We start from the raw sequence: 19,599 nt of genomic DNA, 5'->3' as shown, positions 1-19,599 counted from the left end.
TGTATGTAGTTCTGGTTGTTGTTGTTGTTTTATCTTGAAGAGGAAAACTAGATGTTACCAATTAAGGTTATCTTCTATGGGCCAGATCTTGAGGCATTCATTCTGTGCAAATAGTTATTGGACACAGATAGCTAAAAGAAAAGTGTTTCAGGAAGCACAAAGGATCGTGGTGTGGGTGCAGCATATTAAGAGAGGGGAAGAGATTGGGGAAAGCCTTAAGTGGGCTGAACGTATTGAATATAGAGCATATGTTAGCAAGGACTACTGCAAGACAGCTTTATAACAGAGATGTAATAAACTGCTACTCAAATTAGAAATCTGGCAACATTTCAGAGTTTGCTTTTGGTTTGTTTAGTGTTTGCCACTTTCCCGAACAACTAGAAATGGGTTCATCTCATTTGGCTGAGACTTAAGGTGTCTTTATCATATTTGATTTGATTACATATATGACAGAGCATAAATGGAGGCAAAGAGATAGTACATGCCTTAGAGAGTAACTTGGGCAACCCCCACCCAGCCGCATCCCTATTTTCAGCAAAGTCCCGCTAGATGCTTGCCAGTCTTGTTTGTCCCTCTGCCAATTCAAACTGTCTTTTTTCAGAGGGTCAAATTAGATGTGACAAGAGAATCTACATGTTTATTCATACATTCTCTCGTCTAAGTATAAAGCAGCTCTGATTAAGAAGAGCTAAACCATATCCCCTTTCCTGCTTGACCTTGCCCCAGCATACCCCAAATGAAGATACAACACAGATGCATGGGTTCAACTAGTTCTATTTATTTAAATGGCTGATCAACATCACTGCTTATTACTGTAAGCTCACTGTTCCAAGGGCGGGCTGTGCTATGAGTGGGTCCACTCTGGCTCCAAACTTGGCCAGCATTTCCACCAGCCTTGTTTATCCTTGCCTGCATGTGTTCTATGTGCTGAGAGTTGCCCAACTTCATCTTCCTCCCCTGATGTGCCATAGGGCCCCTACCAGTTTTGGAAAGATGCTGCTCAGTACCAAAGGCACTCCTTCCCAGTGCACCCAACCATAAGGCATGTGATGGCCTGTTCTGGACACACCCTCCATCATGCCTGATGCCTCAGGGTGTTTGCCAATTGTCCCTACCTAACTTGAGCAACCTGCCCTATTTCTGTCAACTAGTTGTGGCCTAAATAGTCTATGACCAGGCCTAGTTAACTAAACATACCTCCTTCCAGGACATCACAACTCAGATGAAGAAAGGTCTCTCCAAAAGCCAATCAGGTGAAACCCCAAAAATTCCTGCTTGGCCCTTAATAATGACTGGCTAATTTCACACTATTCCATGGGAGTTTGGGTGGGACAGCCACAGCGACAAAAGATTTGGAGGGAGAACAGCTCCTCATAAAGCCACATGTTGCAGTCTAACCATTGGCAGCAGACTTTCCAGCCCTAGCCAATCCTCCCTGTGCCTCCTTTGGAGAAAAGGGGGCAGGGCAAAACAATCCATGGCATGAATGCCAGGAATGTCCCTTTGAAGCTTTTTTCTTCTAGTAAAGCTCCTACACTGGAAGTGATGAAGTCTGGGGGGAAATTGCTTAACAGTAAACAGTAAACTAAGGCAGGGAAGAGGGTAAGAAAAGGCCTCCTTATCTGTGCATTCCATTTTCTATTAAAATAGAAACTCCTCACTAGTTTACAGCCAAAAGGAGGACATATGAACCCATACACATGTATTTTCCTGTTCATTCTAGTTTGACCCTTATGTCTGTCTTCCCCCTTCAGTTGATGGTTGCCAACTCTAATGAATTCCAAATTTAAAAACCACAGAGAGATCCCCAAAAATTTGGAAACCTTTCCTCATTAGTTTCCTTTTATGAAACATCAGCTGATAATCAGGACTGCTTACCACCAAGATGCTGAAAAAGAAACCACTGTCCAGCAGCAGTAACACATTTTGATCTGGAAATCTTAATTGGAAAATTTAAGATTAAGTTTTAAGTGATGTTGTGAATCCTTAAATCAGGAATCCCCTTGAATTGCATCTAAACAATCCCTGTAGGATTAGATACCTTCTCACCATCTTCAAATGTTCAAATGTAGGTAGCTGTTTTGCCAAGGCTATCAATTCAAGCAAACAACCAGGAGTGAAAATATCGGCACATTTACAATTTGTTGGATTCCAGTTTGAACGAAAGGAAGCACCTTTGGCACCAACCCAGGCTGCAAGTTGACATGCCTGTCTGCAGCCCCTCCGCCTGATCTTCTTTTAACATCAGGTGTAACAAAGGGCCGGCTGTCAGCTTTGCCTCTGCACCTCGGAGCAGGTAACTGTATCATCTTCATGAATGACGTCTCTGTCACATTCAAGGCATGTCAGGAAGTCTTTAAAACTCAACTGATCAAAACACAGCAGCATTTTCATGCTGACCTTGAGGAAGTGATCAAATATTGTCACTTAGAAACTCTGGAATATTTCTTATTCCAAGGCGTGCTGAGACCAGTCTTGAAAGTAAGGATTTGCTCGTCTTGACAGACTGAGTAGCCTTTGTATGCTGGTGGCTGATCCATATTTCTGATACAGAAGCAGAACAAGCGAGGATTCTGTTTTTCCCATACCTCTGACATGAGTAAATGTTCCTAAATGACAGAGATAGAATGCCCTTTCAAACCAATCGAAAACAAGGACTTATTAATGGTACTACTACGACTGCTACTATCATGTACTAGTGAAATGCCCATCATTTTGATGAGCAGTGGCAAGTATATGTATTGTGCATGTTGTTGGCTGGATGCAGGGCCTGTATTTATTTATTTACTTATTTATATAGTTATACACTGCTATTCTCCCCAATGGGGACCCAAAGTAGTTTACAACGTCATTTTCCCCTCCTATATTTTATCTTCACAGCAGTAACACTGTGAGGTAGGTTAGGCTGACAGAGTTAGGCTGGCCAAAATTTCCATGGCAGCGTGGAGATTCAGGCCTGGGTCTCCCAGATCCCAGTTCAACCTTCTAAGGTACTACACCATGTTAGTTCAATCTCAGCAGAACAGATTTCTTTTCTCCAGGCTATAAAGTTCTAGATTTAGGGCTCAGTGGTGCACTAAAACCTTATGTATAATGAAGTAAGGGATGCTAAAATGTATCTCATTATAGCATCCCTTATGTTACTGATATTTGACTAAGATTTCTCAGATTTGTCAAGAATATCATCGTTATCATTCTCTGTGTCAAAACTAGAAGGATGTAAAGGTTGGGAAGCACGCAGGAAATACTGTGCTACTAACTGGATCAGCCATTCAGGACACAGAAGTCTACACCTCTGCATCTGAAACATTTTGTTAATGTTTTATATGGTGCCAACAATCAAGGAAACATAAAACATTAATCCTAACCAAGAATAAGCTTTCAAGGAAGGCTTTGCTGCATCAATCCTGTATTTATAGGGTGCTTTTATTTGGACATGTCTTATGTGTGATTTTAAAATTGGCTTGAGGGAGGAGTACAGGTTGAAATAAAGGCATTCAATCACGCCCTTTAAAAAAACCCTATAATGGCACTATTCTTCATGGTAGGCCCTTTCAAATTCTGCAGTGCCTTAAATGCTGCTCCACTAGTTCCCCATGCATGGTTAACTTGCCATGAAATTTAATTTGATGCCTTGGTGTGTCCCCAAGAAGGCGTGAGTATTTAATATTCCATTCACAAATACATTCCAAATGCGCACAAGGCTCTGGGACTACTAACAAAATTAAGTTGCCATAAAGGAATCCCTTTTTTAAATGTTGGGCATTTTTGCTCATTCTGCTTGGACGTGGTTATGCATATCCTATGCTATTTACTTTCCATGTTTCTTTTCCTGCTTCAAACCATACTATAATGCGATATTATTCTAAGAAAGGCCAGGTACGTGAGTCAGAGAGGCTGAATACTGCATATAAGAGTGAGTTTCCCTAGTAACTGCACCCACCACATGAAAGCAAAATGTATAATATCAAAATCTTTCAAAACCCACACGAATAGCTGAGCTTGCAAAGGATGAAGTCCTTGTTTCTGAGTAACTTCATTTGGTTCAGCAAATTTGCTCCAGAGTAAGGCAAATGTGGACACAGAAGTCTGTGGTATTTTAAATGTGCTCTTTTCTTTGATTGCCACTGTGAAAAAAAGTAAAGGCTCCATTAAAGGCATCTTCTTGGCATGTATATATTTAGCAAAAGCACTTCCTTGAATTTCTCTTCTGTCATGTTCCGTGGCATTATGCACTGGGCAAGCACACAAACGCCATTTGTAACATTTCAAAGCAAAGCCAGATGTTGGATCGCATAGATAAATAAGATCCCAGGTAAATCAAGAATCAATAGTTACAAAGTTCCAACTTTTTAACTGGTTTACTAAAGTCCCAAGAGGTGTTCAAAATACTACTATAATTCAAAATAATAATAATTCATAAAGAATAGCTATGTGCCCGATACTAAAATGTTACAGAAAGTTCCCAAAAAGTAAATCTGAACATGAATTCTTCTGTTTACAGCCTAGAAAGAAAAGCAAGTATGAAAAGAAGAAACAAACATCCTTCTAAAAATGAAAATTAATCAGGAAAAAATATATTTTGTGACTTGGTCACATAACTTCAATATTCTGAATATTATATTAAAGAATTATTTAAAACCTTCCAGAGATCTTTCAATAAGAAATTCAGTAAAGGAATGAAGAATGATATACAGAGAATAGCCTTTTTGAAAGCTTTGGAGAGAAGCCAAGGTCTGGGGAAAAAATTAATTGTGAACAGAGACATGAAACTGTAACACTTCACACATGAAGGTTTATTCCTTCCTGCCAGAGAAAACAAAAACTAAGCCAACTGAGCAAGGGTTTCCAATAGGTTCACCTAATTCTCTTCCCCCAATAGCTTGAAAGAACTAGTCTTGGGCAAAGAAAAGTTCTCCTTATATTTTTCCCTGCTTCCAAAAATGTGGCAAACAGAAAAAACCTGGTCCCAGCCTCAATAATTTGCACCTCTTCACACATTGCATTTTAAAGGTTATGCATTTAAAAATGTTCTACAGTGAAAAATGTAAGATAAGGATGTTAGACAAACACTGGACGCTGGAATTTGCTGTAGCTCCCTGGTGAGTATATACTTGGGCCTCTTCTAGTGCTACTGTAGCAACATGGAAAGCCGCGTTGTAGAAAGTGTATGTCCCACGTCCCTGTGAATGATGGAAGTTCAAGGTCATGTAAAAGAAGCTGTCAACATGACTCCTTTCTGTCCCCTTTTTGGGATGCAAAGTTGGTGGTGGCATGGGAAACAATTGCATCAGGTGACTATACTATGTCAGCTAGAGATTCTGAAGATACTGGAACAAGCTAATAAGGAACTGGAACTAGCTAATAAGGAACTTGCCATCATGAACCATCTGAAAATACCCCTGTGGTGTTTCCTCTACAAAGAAACACACAAACATATGGGGAACGAGCCTATCAGGATTCACCACTGTCCATGAGGAACCTCCTTCTCTTCTTCCCACCCACCAGTCAGCCTACCTTTATCTCCTTCCCCATCTTCAATTTTCCCTCCTTCCCTATCCCTGGCACCCTCTGTCTGGGAAAACTATGGCTCAGTTGTACAGAACCTACAAGGATTTGTGATGGGCACCTAATTTCCCCCAGTATCAACTTTCCCACACTATTTCCTCTTTCCCTGCTTCCTTCTCTCTTTCCCACCTCCCTACCAACTTATCTTTAATCTATCCCCCCATCTTCAGATTTATTTATTTACACATACCACACCTTTCTCTACAATGGAGACCCAAAGTTGCTTACTTCACTCTCCTCTCCTCCATTTTATCATCAGAACTACCCGGCAAGCAGGGGTGGAGTGAAAAACCCTGGAAAGGGGCGAAAAAGGGTCCCTCCCCCAGCCTACCCTGCCCCCCCAAAGGAGGGGTGAGAGAAGAAGACAGAATCTGCCTGACTCTGCTCCACCCTCCCAAAGGGGGGGAGGGAGGGAGGAAGAAGCAGCCTGCCTAACCTATTGGCTGGGCACCTCTATCTTCACCAAAAATGGTGCTCAGGCAGGGCCAGGTGCTGCGTCCCTTGCCTCTCACATGGCTCAGGTGAGCTGGGCTCCACTGTCTCACTCACTTTCCATGGGGCTCAGGTGGGCCAGGCTCCACTGCCTCACTCGACTGCTGTTGCATGAGGATCAGGCAGGTGGGGGCCAGGAGCTGCAGCCACCCTCGCCTCGCTTTGCATGGGGATCAGGCAGGCTGGGCAGGGCACTGCCTTGTCTTGTGGGGAGATCAGGCAGGCCAGGCACAACTGCCTCCCTTGCCCCGCATGGGGATAGGGCAGGCTGGGCTGGATGCCTCCTCCCTCTCCTCATGTCATGGCTCGGGGGCAGGCTGGGTGCCACTGTACCCCCTGCCTCACTTGTGTGGGGCTTGGGCAGGCTGAGCCAGGTGCCGCCTCTCTCACCTCACCTCTTGTGGGGTTCGGATGGGCCCAGCCAGGCACCACATCCCTCGCCTCGTGCGTCTTCATCTCTAACTCCTTCCTTTGGGGGAGCAGGGCAGGCTGAGGAAGAAAGATATATTGATTAAATGTCTTAATATGGCATCGATATTTGGGGTGATATGAAGTATGAATATGTGTATGAAACTACCGGTAAATTGCTTGGAATTCTTACTCACTGAAACTCTATGGTCGTTTATGCATGGGCACTTTCCCTCATGTTCACCCCCCATCTGTCTCGGTTGTTCCTTGGAGTTATGCATTAATTTTTCCTCCATTAGAGATGACCTCGCTGCCAGCCCTCACCAATCCCGGGACTTCCCATCCCTCTATTAACCCGATTCTTCCCTCTCCCCTGAGTTTAGCCTTTTTGAAATCCCCATGCATAAGGCAAAGTGCAGGGCATGGAAGCTTGGTTTCTCTCACAGAATGCAGACAGCCAATTCAAAAGCAGCATGTCAAGGGGGGGGGATTCAAATGCTTCCGGCTTCCTTGGAGTTCTTTCTGAGCAGAAGGCTTTTAAAAACGAGGGTTGGGTTCCCCCCCCCTTTCTTTCAAATAGTTCCGTTTTTTGTTTTAGTTTGTTAAAATGCTCTTAAAATGCTTTTTTATGCTGCAATTGGATTTGGGAGGGACTTTTATCTCACTACAGCCAATTACAAAGCAGCATTTCAAGGGGCAAAGATTCAAATACTTCCTGATTTGAGCTTGGAGATTTGCTGGTGCATAGACTCCCAACAGGAATATGTGGGTCTAGTGAGCAATGAACCTCAGGTAAAACTCCCATGCATAAGCGACCTATGAATTTTGCCATTACTGTTCTTGTTTTACAGATAGAAAAGAGAGGCAGAGAGATGTGAGCTTCTCCAGGCCACTGAGTTATTCCATGACAGTGGATGAATTTGACTGTGCACTTTCACTGTCAAAACTTACAATACTAGCCTATAATATTAATCGATGGACTGCTTTGGTTCTGTCAAAAAGGCACCACATACCTTTGTCTGTGGAGTTACTATTCAAGCCAACATTATTCATCATCTAAATCAATCTTTAGCTGCATATGGTCGACAAACCATCATTTCTGTAATACTTTAGTGTGTCTGGTAATAATAGCAATAATGAATGAACCCTCTGGGTAGACATTACAGGGAGCCCTTCCAGGTGAATTGAGTTAACAAAATGCTCTGTTCCAAGTGATTCCTGGGCTGACAGATCTAATATATTTCACCTGTAATAACGCAAGGTAAATTCCATTTGGGGGCATATGTTGTCAGATATGCACAGCTCCGGGGGGGGGGGGGATGTCTGTGCGCACGCAGCTAATCCATCCTCAGTATAAACCAGTTTCATTTTCAGTGCTTAAAATCTCTTGGAATGGGAACCAATTAATGGAAAGCCAAAAGCACAAAAAGAAACTTAGTATTCAGTCACACTACCAATACAGTGCCACATTTTCACTGGAGAAAGCTGATTTAAGCTACTGACTTGAGCTAAACAGGCTTTCCAAATGATGTGATGGGTTCTAACATTCTTTCTACTCCTAGTCTCCCAAAGTGCTGCCTATCATTACTATCACAATGTTTAATTTCATAAATGTGCTTCCACCTTCAGAAATTTTACAAGGTTTTACAGCACTAGTTCTATTTACTTATTACAGAATTATAGTAGAGGTAAGTTCCTGTAACCCTCCTGTTTAAACTCTTGATTATGTTCTGTTGAATTACCTCCAGCTTAGTGACATGCCCATCAGCCACAGAATTTTACCTCTGCTGTTCTGGTAATCATAGAAGCCAATATGCAGGGCTGAGGTCTTTCATTCTCTATGCCTATTCAGGTGTGGCTTGGTGTTTCTAGGAACAAAAAAAAAGTTTTAAACAAACATTACTGGATAATATATACGAATAAATTCCACATAACAATTTCAAGTTCGGAATGTTGAGAGAAATACCAGTATAATATATGTTATAGGAAAAATATGTTACAGTTAGATCAGTAGTTCCCAGCCTGTAAACCAGGGACCCCTGTGATGCCACAGAGTTTTAATAAGCTGGGATTTGTAAATCCACATGTGTCATTTTGATCTTTTTGTCATTATGTATTTAGAGTTGCCAGGTACTCCCCGGTCACTGATAGGGGCGGGGTAGAGTTGCCATGTACTAGTTGGAGAACTCCTGGAGATTTGGGGGTGGAGCCTGGAGAGGACAGGGAGCTCAGTAGGATACAATGCCATAGAGTCCGCCCTCTAAAGCATCCATTTTCTCCAGGGAAACTGATGTCTGTAGTCTGAAAATGAGCTGTAATTCCAGGGGATCCCCAGATCCCACCTGGAGGCTGGCATCCTTAAGTATTTTCTTAATCAATTGATAGTAATAGTACAACTACTATTATGTGGGAGGTGCTACCATTTTGGGATGCTGGAAAGGGTCCTTATATTCAAAAATGTTGGAAACCATTATGATTTTTTTTTACATCCCAAAAAGAAAAGAAAAAAACTCACGATTATTCCAATTCAGTCTGAAGTTCCTTCTAACCTCTTCTAGCTTTACTAAGTTCAGAGGTTCAGGCTGAAGAATATGTCAAAAGTGCATTGTGAGGTACAGGGAGACTGAAATTCAGTCATAAATGTCTGCATGGCAAATGCCTGCAAGGCCCCCTATCGGTTTAGCAACCCAGTACAACCACCCTTAAACTTGCCTCTCTGTTTTCACACACTCACCACCAGCAGGACTGGGGCAGCAGCACAGCACTTTAAATTCTGCATTCAATCACTCTTGGCTAGCTTAGGTCTTCCTCTGACCCGAGCTCTTATTTTTGTGGAAGTACAGAGTGTCTTGGGAGGGAAGGCAGCATGGTATAGCACAATCTCATCAGATCTTGGAAGCTAAGCAAGGGTAGTAATTGCAAGGGAGACCTCCAAGGAAAGCTCTGCAGAGGAAGGCAATGGCTAACAATCTCTGCTTCTCACTTTTATTGAAAGCCTCTTGCTGGGGTTGCTATAAATTGGCTGAGACACAAAGGCCCAGACTAGATGTTACATGCAAGTAGCCTGGCAGTCGGTTAATGTGAGGAAATTTGTTTCCAGTGAGGGCTGTAAGGAGCGGCAAGATGCAGGAACCCAAGTACCTTGAGGTTTTCACACTCCATTTTCACTGCCTCAGCTATTCCATCTGCTTGCCATCTGGACACTTTCAAATTTCAACCAGGTGTATTCTACAGTACATATGCTGATTTAAGAGATGCTGCATTCAGCAAGGACAAAATGCATGTACTTTGAAGAGTGCAGGTATACCTCAGGAAGATCCAGACATAAGATTTGGTGTTGCAGAAGTATGTGCACAAAAGTTACAAACTGATTTAAAAAAAACCTGTCGGGTTTATTTGTAATAGCATCACACTTAGAATAAATAATGAAATTAAATGTATGGTCTTTTATGCATGGGAGGGTTTGCCTTGGATTTGCTGCTCTCTAGATGCACATTTTCTCCTTCCAAATTCTCAGAACTCAAAAATAAGCCCCCATGCAGAGTTTTGAGAATTCAGATGGGGAAAATGTGCATCTACAGAGCGGCAAATCCAAGGCCAAACCTCCCATGCATAAATGGCCTATGTTCACCCAGTTAAAGAATGTTTCAGTATACTGCAGCAATATGTTTGTTTTGGTGTTATGTGTTCTATTGTTATGTATTATGTTTTGTATGTTCTGTTTGTATTTCACTGAATTGAAAATAAAAGAATTTGAACAAAAAAATGTCAGGTTTTCTTGTCCAATTTATATGGGGATGCTCCATCTCCCACCAGTTCAGTTAGCAGCCTACTCATACAAGTTGCAGTTACTGAAGTCAACTGTTCAACACACTGTGTCCAAACAGCTCCACCATATTCAGTTATTTTTTAAAAAATGATTGCACACTGCTTTGCTGCAGCTTCCGTTTCCTCGTCCCACCCCTAGCACTGCATCCACTGCTTCCAGTGCATCCAAAAGTTAAAAAGAATATTATGAAGCACAAAACATTACATTTTGCAATGAGACTTACTAGTTATGTGTCTCTGTGTCTTTTATAGTGGAGTCATCCTGTGTTTGTTAATGGCTGCCAAGCTGCCTGATATAAAAACATTTGTGTGTGCACATTCTTGTACTGCTTCATAATACCCATAGTTCCTTCCCATTCCTACTTCATCTGCAAAAGTATTGTTTTCTCAGACCTTCAGCTAATGTAAAAAAGTTGTGTCTTAAGGAGGGGGACACCATGAAGTATTCCTGGAACACAACTCCTTCATTTGAAAACTAAAGGGAAAGTCAGTACAATTCTCCCAATCAGGAGAAATTTTGTTAATGCACGTTCTTGCGCTGCCTCGTGGGAGCAAATTACAGGCAATGCATCTGACTATACAGGTGCAAAGAGGGTAACTGAATAAGTCTGTGTTCAACAACTAGGTCACTTAACTGACCCAACGTTTAACCCAGAGGGATATGTCCCGGTGATTAAGATTTAGTGGCAAGCTGCAACTGCACAAGTAACCAACTTAGCTTATTAGTCAAGGCATGACCCTGTGGCACAAGAAACTACCACACAGGTGCAATGCTGGTTGGCAGGACAGTTGAGCGAACCTTCTAGCAAAACCATGGAGGTGAGCCAGAGAGGGGGCTCAACTCGAATGCAAGCGCGGCGCTTGATCGTTCCAATTTCAACTGCTGTTCTCATCAAGGCTCTTTGCATCCCTGTTTGAATATACATTGCCAGATTCATGCCCTGAGCTAGAAGTCCTCCAGCACACCACTTATCTCAAGTAACAATAGAAAAACAAACAGCTGCCAGTTCTGATATTGTAAAAGTAACGTTCCAAAGAATAAATACCATGCGGCAGCGGAGCTCTAAGACAAGTTCCTAAACTCCTGACTGTTTATCTATAATGCTCAAAAGCCCAGTGTGTTGGGTTGTTTGAGCAAGCAGGAGCTACTTTACTGTTAATATGCAGCTGATCATAATCTTTCTTTAATTCAAGGGCAGAAACTCACTGGCTTTGCAAATATATGTCTGTCCCACCTGGCCCTTGTTCAGCTACTGATGCAGTCGTGCTCTCCCTTTACATTGGACTCAAGAAATCCAAAAAACCGTTATAGCTACTGAGCCAACTGGAAACTGAGAAAATGGGGGCAAAGTGTGGCCATACCATAATAGTCGTGATCACAGATTGAAACCTGTCAAATGTATTGCAGTCTATTTAATCTGACATCAGCATGGACGATTCAAGGTAAGATAACAGCAGGTTAAAAAATAGAGGTTAACAATATGCTTGTGGTTGCCTAGCAACTGTCACTGAGGACACTCATTTCTTATTGTTCTATTATTCTATTATTTTGCGGGGTTTAACCCCCCAATATTTTGTTGTTCATTTTTAGATTTCATATTTTTCTGCAAACCTGAAGCTTTTGTTGGGTTTGTCGAAAGACCTATCTTGTCCATGAATCCAGTGTCCGGATTTAAGTATCCACAGATTTGGCAATGATGAGAATTAGATCTATAAGGCTGAGAGTCTAACAGACCATTGGAGGCAGCACCTCACCTGAAGATCTCCACCTCAGATCACCGAGGACGGTAAGTGTTGTTACTTTAAGACTTGCTGAATTTAGACTATATTAAGTCTGCTTATTTTCAACATGGACTGAAGTAGGGTTGCCAACCTCCATTTGGCAGCTGAAGATCTCCCGCTATTACAACTGATCTCCAGGCGACAAAGGCAAAGCTCAGTTCACCTGGAGAAAATGGCCACTCTAGAAGGTGGACTGTATGGCACTATACCCCATTAGAGTCCCTCCAGGTATTTCCCAACCCAGAGCTGGCAACCCTCGACTGAAGCCACAACGATCTCTGATTGAGGGCCAGTTGCAGGGGCAGAGCAAGGGACATATGCAGTCAAATATGGGCTGTTCCTCCTATACCCAACCAAGTAGCTAATTGATCAGAACATCAGCAGCTGCTCAGCTGAAGACTAAGTGCGGCCCTGTTTATTCTCTGACCATCTTCACCCAGTTATCCCAAGGACTTTCACTCAGGATGTGAAGCAGGATTTTCACTGCACTGCTTTGTAAGTGCATTTGGTTAATTCTGGAGGATCTTCAACGGGCACGCTTAACTCGACCAGCACTGCTTTGCCTCCAGTGTAGGGCAGACCAGGTTTGCTGCAGTGCTTGAAATGTTATCGTGCATGTTGTTTTCCAAAAGTCCCATAAAGAAGAACCAACTTCATTATAGCTCTTTTCCTTTATTTATGCATTCTTTCTTTACGACAATCTCAGTGAAACAGTCAGTGATTAAAACGAAGTGAAGGCAGTGTTTGTCTTGCAGCAAAAATCCTGGCAATATCGACTATTGATCCAGCTGCACAGAGTCAAATTTCTTGGGAAAACAACTCTTCAATTTTTCACTTCACTGAAGCTGCAGGGCAGTCACTGTTAGGATCATTACCCCTTGTCTGTAAAATAAAAGGAATGTGAGAATGGGCGCAGGCCAGTTTTGAACCCACTGAACTTTGTAGGTTTGAAAGGAGTGCACCAAAACCAGATCTTTGCTTTCTGCCAGTGAACCCCCCCCCCCACTCTAAGTTTAGCAGCGCATCCAAAGCTGTAATTTAGATTCTCCTGTGACAATGTAAATGATATAAATACTGTCACGACCTTATTAGGAAGTGTCCAAGCTGTCAACATTTTTCTCCTGAGTGAGCACACACGGAACACCACATCGGTCCTTGAAGATAAAGGGCACAGTGATTAAAAAAAATGTAAAGATGCTCATCTAATATTGCTCATTTAATAGCCTTTTTAAAAAAACCTGATTAGTGAAACAGCAGAGAGAAAATAAGCCTGCAGCATATACTTTCAGTCTTAAATATGGTTTGCTAATTTTGTTTTATGTTAAATGAACACAGTGGTAAGAACTGGAATGGTATATTAATGGCAAACCACCTCTGCTTCTCACTTGCCTTGAAAGCCCCTTGCTGGTGTTGCCGTAAATTGGCTGAGACTCGATGGCAGTTTATATACACACACAAGCATGCTTGGGCACTGGGTACAGCATCCAACTGCAGGTGGATACAGCCTTCAATCACATTAACATACCCTCATGGGATGGGGTAGGGACTATGTTTTACTTTTAATATTGCACTTTCAGGACCTCTGGTAGCAGTGCTGGGAAAGACCTGTCTGCCTGAGACCCCAGAGAGCTGCCACCACTCAGAGGAGACAAGAAATAGCTAAATGCACCAATGGTCTGTTTCAGTATCAAGCCAATCCATACAGTTTTGGGCACCGCAATTTAGGAAAGATGTAGACAAGCTGGAACGTGTCCAGAGGAGGGCAACAAAGATGATGAGGGGTCTGGAGACCAAGTCCTATGAGGAAAGGTTGAAGGAGCTGGGTATGTTTAGCCTGAAGAGGACAAGACTGAGAGGGGATACGATAACCATCTTCAAGTACTTGAAGGGCTGTCATATAGAGGAGGGTGCCGAGTTGTTTTCTGTTGCCCTAGAAGGTCGGACCAGAACCAACGGGTTGAAATTAAATCAAAAGAGTTTCTGTCTAGACATTAGGAAGAATTTTCTAACAGTTAGAGCAGTTCCTCAGTGGAACAGGCTTCCTCGGGAGGTGGTAAGCTCTCCTTCCCTGGAGGTTTTTAAGCAGAGGCTAGATGACCATCTGTCAGCAATGCTGATTCTATGACCTTAAGCAGATGATGAGAGGGAGGGTATCTTGGCCATCTTCTGGGCATGGAGTAGGGGTCACTGGGGGTGTGTGGGGGAGGTAGTTGTGAATTTCCTGCATTGTGCAGGGGGTTGGACTAGATTACCCTGGTGGTCCCTTCCAACTCTGATTCTAAGTTCCTGCATCATTCAGACATTCAAAGAATGCATTTGGGCTGATAAAATGAGTTTATGTCAAAAATCCTCAGTTTGGAAATCAAACCAAACAGGGTTCCATGTAAGATCTTTCACCTACCGAAAACTGTAATGTTTCCATTTTAAAATCCCACAAGAATGTATTATATTGGAATTGTCTTCCCCAAAAAATGTTTTTCTCATTTGTTTTTAATTTAAAAACACATTTTTTCAAGCATTAGAAGTTTCAAGGTTTTCTCTCTTTCCTCATAAAATGAATAACTAAGGTCAATTTTCAATGTATGCCATAATTTTTACAGGCAGGCTTAACAAGATAATTTAACAGTTTTTCCTTATGTTCACACAAAGTATGTATTGAGCAGATGGATACTGCTCCCTGCTGCACAGAAGAAGAACTGCACTCAGATGTGGTAGTAAGGGCTTTTCTTAAAAACATTGGATGCTAGTCCTATTTATCCAATAAATTGATTAAAGCAGGTTAAAAATTAGGCAGTGTTAATAGGAAAAATGACTAGTAGTTAAAAAAAGCTTCCTTAAACAAAGAATTAGATGCTTTTCTTAATACTAATAATCAGATGACTTCTTCAGTCACTCCAGATTTCATTTTGAAATATGCTATTTGGGGTAGCATTTGAAGAACATCTCTCCCAAGCCTGAGCCATCTCTCCCATTTAGAAACAGTCCACGTTAACTACTATATTGCGCTTCCCATAGATGTCCCCTTCCATTCTTGAGGATTTGATGAAAATCTTAGATTGGAAACCCTGACAAAAATGTGGACATAAGACAAAATGTTTTATTTCTTAAATAGTGTGTTGCATCATGCATAATCTTCTAGTGCTATCAGCTAATTGGTCAAAGGTAACTTCCTTGCACAATACCACCATACCTACCTGTCGTTGTAGAAATCTATGGTGAGACCACACTTGGAATACTGTGTACAGTTCTGGTCGCCACACCTAAAAAAGAATATTGCAGAGCTTGAGAAGGTGCAGAAAAGAGCAACCAAAATTATCAGGGGACTAGAGCAACTGCCCTATGAGGAGCAGTTAAAACACTTAGGGCTGTTTAGCTTGGAAAGAAGGCGGCTGAGGGGAGACATGATAGAGGCCTATAAAATTATGCATGGTATGGAGAGAGTGGACAGGGAGAAGCTTTTCTCCCACTCTCATAATACTAGAATGCAGGGTCATCTGCTGAAGCTGGAGGGTGAGAGATTCAAAACTGAGAAAAGAAAGTATTTCTTCACACAATGCATAATTACATTGTGGAACTCCCTGCTCCAGGATGTGGTGATGGCTGCCAACTTGGAAGGCTTTAAGAAGGGAGTGGACATGTTCATGGAGGAGAGGGGTATTCATGGCTACTAGTCAAAATGGATACTAGTCATGATGCATACCTATTATCTCCAGGATCAGAGGAGCATGCCTATTATGTTAGGCACTTTGGAACACAGGCAGGGCTTCCTAGAGGCACCTGGCTGGCCACCATGTGAACAGACTGCTGGACTTGATGGACCTTGGTCTGATCCAGCAGGGCCTTTCTTATGTTCTTATGTGCAGAAGGGTCTCTCTATTTTGTCTCTAGCGCACATGCTGAGAAGTTGCTAGGAATACATACTTGGTTTGAGTGTGAGTTGAGTGTGAGTTGGTTTCAGCCACCTTCCTAGGAGTTCAGAAGAAGCAACTCTATGCACCTTCTGCTACATCTGCATGTAAAGGAACTATATGTTACACAGAGTGCCATGAGCACGCTGGCCCCTCCCCACCCCCCACTGGTTTTGCACAGAGGAACTGTCTGCATGTATGCCCCCTCCCCATGATTGGCAATGTTTGGAAAGCATTGTCGTCGTCCCCCATCACAGGGAGGGATTGGACACATAGTCATTTCCTCTGCACATTCACACTGTGCACATCACCCAGCGATCACACAAAGGCATGGCCAGTGTGCATATGCCCACTGTTCCTCCCTGCACATTTAGTCAACACATGGAGGGGTGATATGTAGTGGGCTTCATATTCAGTGAAAGGAGATACATGCACAAGATGGGAACTTCTCTAAGTAGGTTCTTAAGCAGCCTGCTAATGGGAAAACAAATACAGCTGAGAAGAATTGCTGGAGACAAACACTTTCTGGTTTGTTTGTTTATTTATTTGCAGAATTTATAGTCCACCTTTTACCAGAAGACTCAAATGATCTGCAATTTATAACATCTGGTTTAAGAATCTCTGGCATCTGTGGCTATGGAACTTTAGTAAGTACTATATGAAGGACCATAACAAAGCCCTGCAAATAACCACTGTGAAGGGTTGGGATTTTTTAGGGATGCATTTGCACCTCTGGCAATGTAATCTTAGGCAGAATGATACCTTTCCAAGTTTAGGATTTCAGCGTAAATCTGAGCAATTCTAGCCAGCTAGAAAGTGCTGGATGTCTGACTTAGTAATAGCCTGTTTATATGGATCCGCTCCAACTGAAATAGTGCCTGCTTTGACACAGACTTTTGTGGTGGAGAGTGCCGTCAAGTCGCAGCCGACTTATGGTCACCCCATAGGGTTTTCAAGGCAAGAGAAGATCAGAGGTGGTTTGCCATTGCCTGCTTCTGCATAGATAACCTGGACTTCCTTGGTGGTCTCCCAACCAAGTACTAACTAGGGCAGCCACTGCTTAGCTTCCAAGATTGGGCTAGCCTGAGCCATCCAGGTCAGGGATAAGCTTTTGTAGCTGAAGCAAAATCTAATTGATGAGAAGGGAATGGCCTGTGATCTACTTCTCTATTGATTTTAGCAGACGCGTTATAATTGTTGCCTCCTGAGTCGGCTGAGACTTGACGGCACTTTACACACACGCACACACACATTACTGTTTAACACATTTTCAGATTTAGAAACTATTAAAATTAGACAGTTCTGGACACCTAGGTATGTGTGTTAACCTCTATCAGGAGAACATACCACTGATATTGTAGCTGATATTGTTTTACATTTAATTTATGCAAAGAGACAAAACTCCTTATCAATATTTGGTTTCTTCTAAGCATTGAGCAGACACCACATAACATGCACCCATGCGAAATTTTGCATACAAAGATCTGCACTCAGTAATAAAGATCACGTCTTATTCCTGAATCTTACCACCAGCTGGTTAACACTGTCACAGGGAGTCAGGTTGGTCTTCATACAACTATCCTTCTTTGGACTGACAGTCTTTTTATGCATTGAATTCCACAGAAAACCATTATATCACAAACCAGATCAAGAAAAATGTTTCTGATCACTTTTCTGCAAAACAGATCTTTTGGAGTTAAGACACAAAACTAACATTACCCCACTCAACATAAAACAAATAGAGCCAGCATTGGTGTAGTGTTTAGAGTATTGTACTCAGATCTAGGAGACCCAGATTTGAATCCCAACTGTGCCATGAAAAGCTTGCTGGGCTTTTGTGAAGACAAAACACAGAAACAGGAAAATACTGTAAGTAGTTTTGCCCTCCTGATATTTCTGTTTTACACATTCTGTGCAATGACAGAAATGTGGGAGCCTTCCAGACTGCCTCAGGCCAGCCATTCCACAAGGAAGGGCCACAACAGAAAGAAAGAAAGAAAAAACTTGAGTAGAAGCAGTGTTGTTTTTACCCATTTGCAGGCTGGCACCTTCAGATGGCTTAGTTTGAGTTAAGCAGCCATGGCACAACAGAGCAGGAGAGGCGGATCTGCCAATAAGTGGCTCCAAGGCTATGAAGGACATTGTAGGTGATAGAAAACTAATACCTTGAGCTGAACCCAATAACTGATCAGTAGCCAATCGCAGCGACTGCAGAACAAGTGTAATGTGCATACTCCATCAAGCTCCTGGTAACCAAGCTGAGGAGTTCTGTACCAGCCAGAATATCCAGGTTGGCTTTAAGGGCAGAGGTACATAGAGTGCATTACAGTAGTCTAACTTCAGGGTACTTGCATTGAATTGAACCAGAAACAGCATCCAGAAAATGCAGGGAAAACATAGGGAGAGAGTGAAGTTATTTCTAAAGGTCGGAAAAGACGTGCATAATGAAAACGAAGACCTGAAGTAAAATGATAAATAAAGCAGATTGTGAGTGCTTACCACTTGCTATTGATCCTCATTTCCCCATTGACAGACTGATTTTTCTCCTCCACAGCGCTGCTTGCAATCAACACCTTCTCTGAATATCAAGCATGTGAAAAGCTGAATGGTTTGACTAGCAAAGATCAGGGCTGAAGTGTTTATGATTTATTCACCTACAGCAGGAAATTACTTGTTTGATTTGAACAGTTGCCCTGAATCTGCTTGCCAAAAACTACACAGTAAATCATCATTACCTGCTTTAACATAGGTGCAAGTTAAAAAATTTCTGTTACAGTTTTACCTACAAGGCTGTGATTAGGAGGAAAAGATGCATTTCTTATAAGCAGCAAATGTGATTTTGGAAAGAGTTCTGTTGAAACATAATGGATGTGCATTAACTCCTTTGCCGCAATCCAGCTAGGAACTTCCCTGCACATAACCCTTGCCAGCTGAAGAACCGTGTGCTAAAACAGGTGCTGTGTGCACGTTTCCTTGCCTCGATCCAACAGCTAGGGTTGCCTGCACACGGTCCTTTTCACAAAAGCTGCAATTGCTCCTAACAGCTGTCCAGGGATGGAGACATGGGCTGAATTTCATCTCCCAATGGAAGCAATTTCACCTTTTGAAAGAAATTGTTATTACCTTCTGCTGCATTGGCAACATAGGGTATATATAATTTTTGTGTAAATTAAAAATAAGCTTGAACCTAAAGCTCTGTAATCAGACCATGATTTGGCAGGAATTTAGGGCCCATTCACACAAAGCTCTAGCAATGTGGGAATCACTTTTCCCTGGTGAGATCCAGGAGTGCTGGGGATTGCACATGAATTAAGCCAGCCATATATGTCGATGAGCACCTAAGATCACCCATTAAAGATGAAGACAAAGGAGAAGGTGGTGGTGGTTTTTATACCCTATTCTTCTGTACTGAAAGGAATCTCAAAGCGGCTTATAATCGCCTTCCCTTCCTATGACAGGCACCTTGTGAGGTAGGTGAGGCTGAGAGAGTTCGAAGACAACTGTGTCTAGCCCAAGGTCACCCAGAGGCTGCATGTGGAGGAATGGGGAAACAAACTCGGTTCTCCAGATTAGAGTTCGCCACTCACGTGGAGGAGTGGGAATCAAACCCAGT

Source organism: Euleptes europaea, chromosome 8, assembly GCF_029931775.1.
Source record: "Euleptes europaea isolate rEulEur1 chromosome 8, rEulEur1.hap1, whole genome shotgun sequence".
NCBI lineage: Eukaryota > Metazoa > Chordata > Lepidosauria > Squamata > Sphaerodactylidae > Euleptes > Euleptes europaea.
This window is presented reverse-complemented; position numbering follows the sequence as displayed.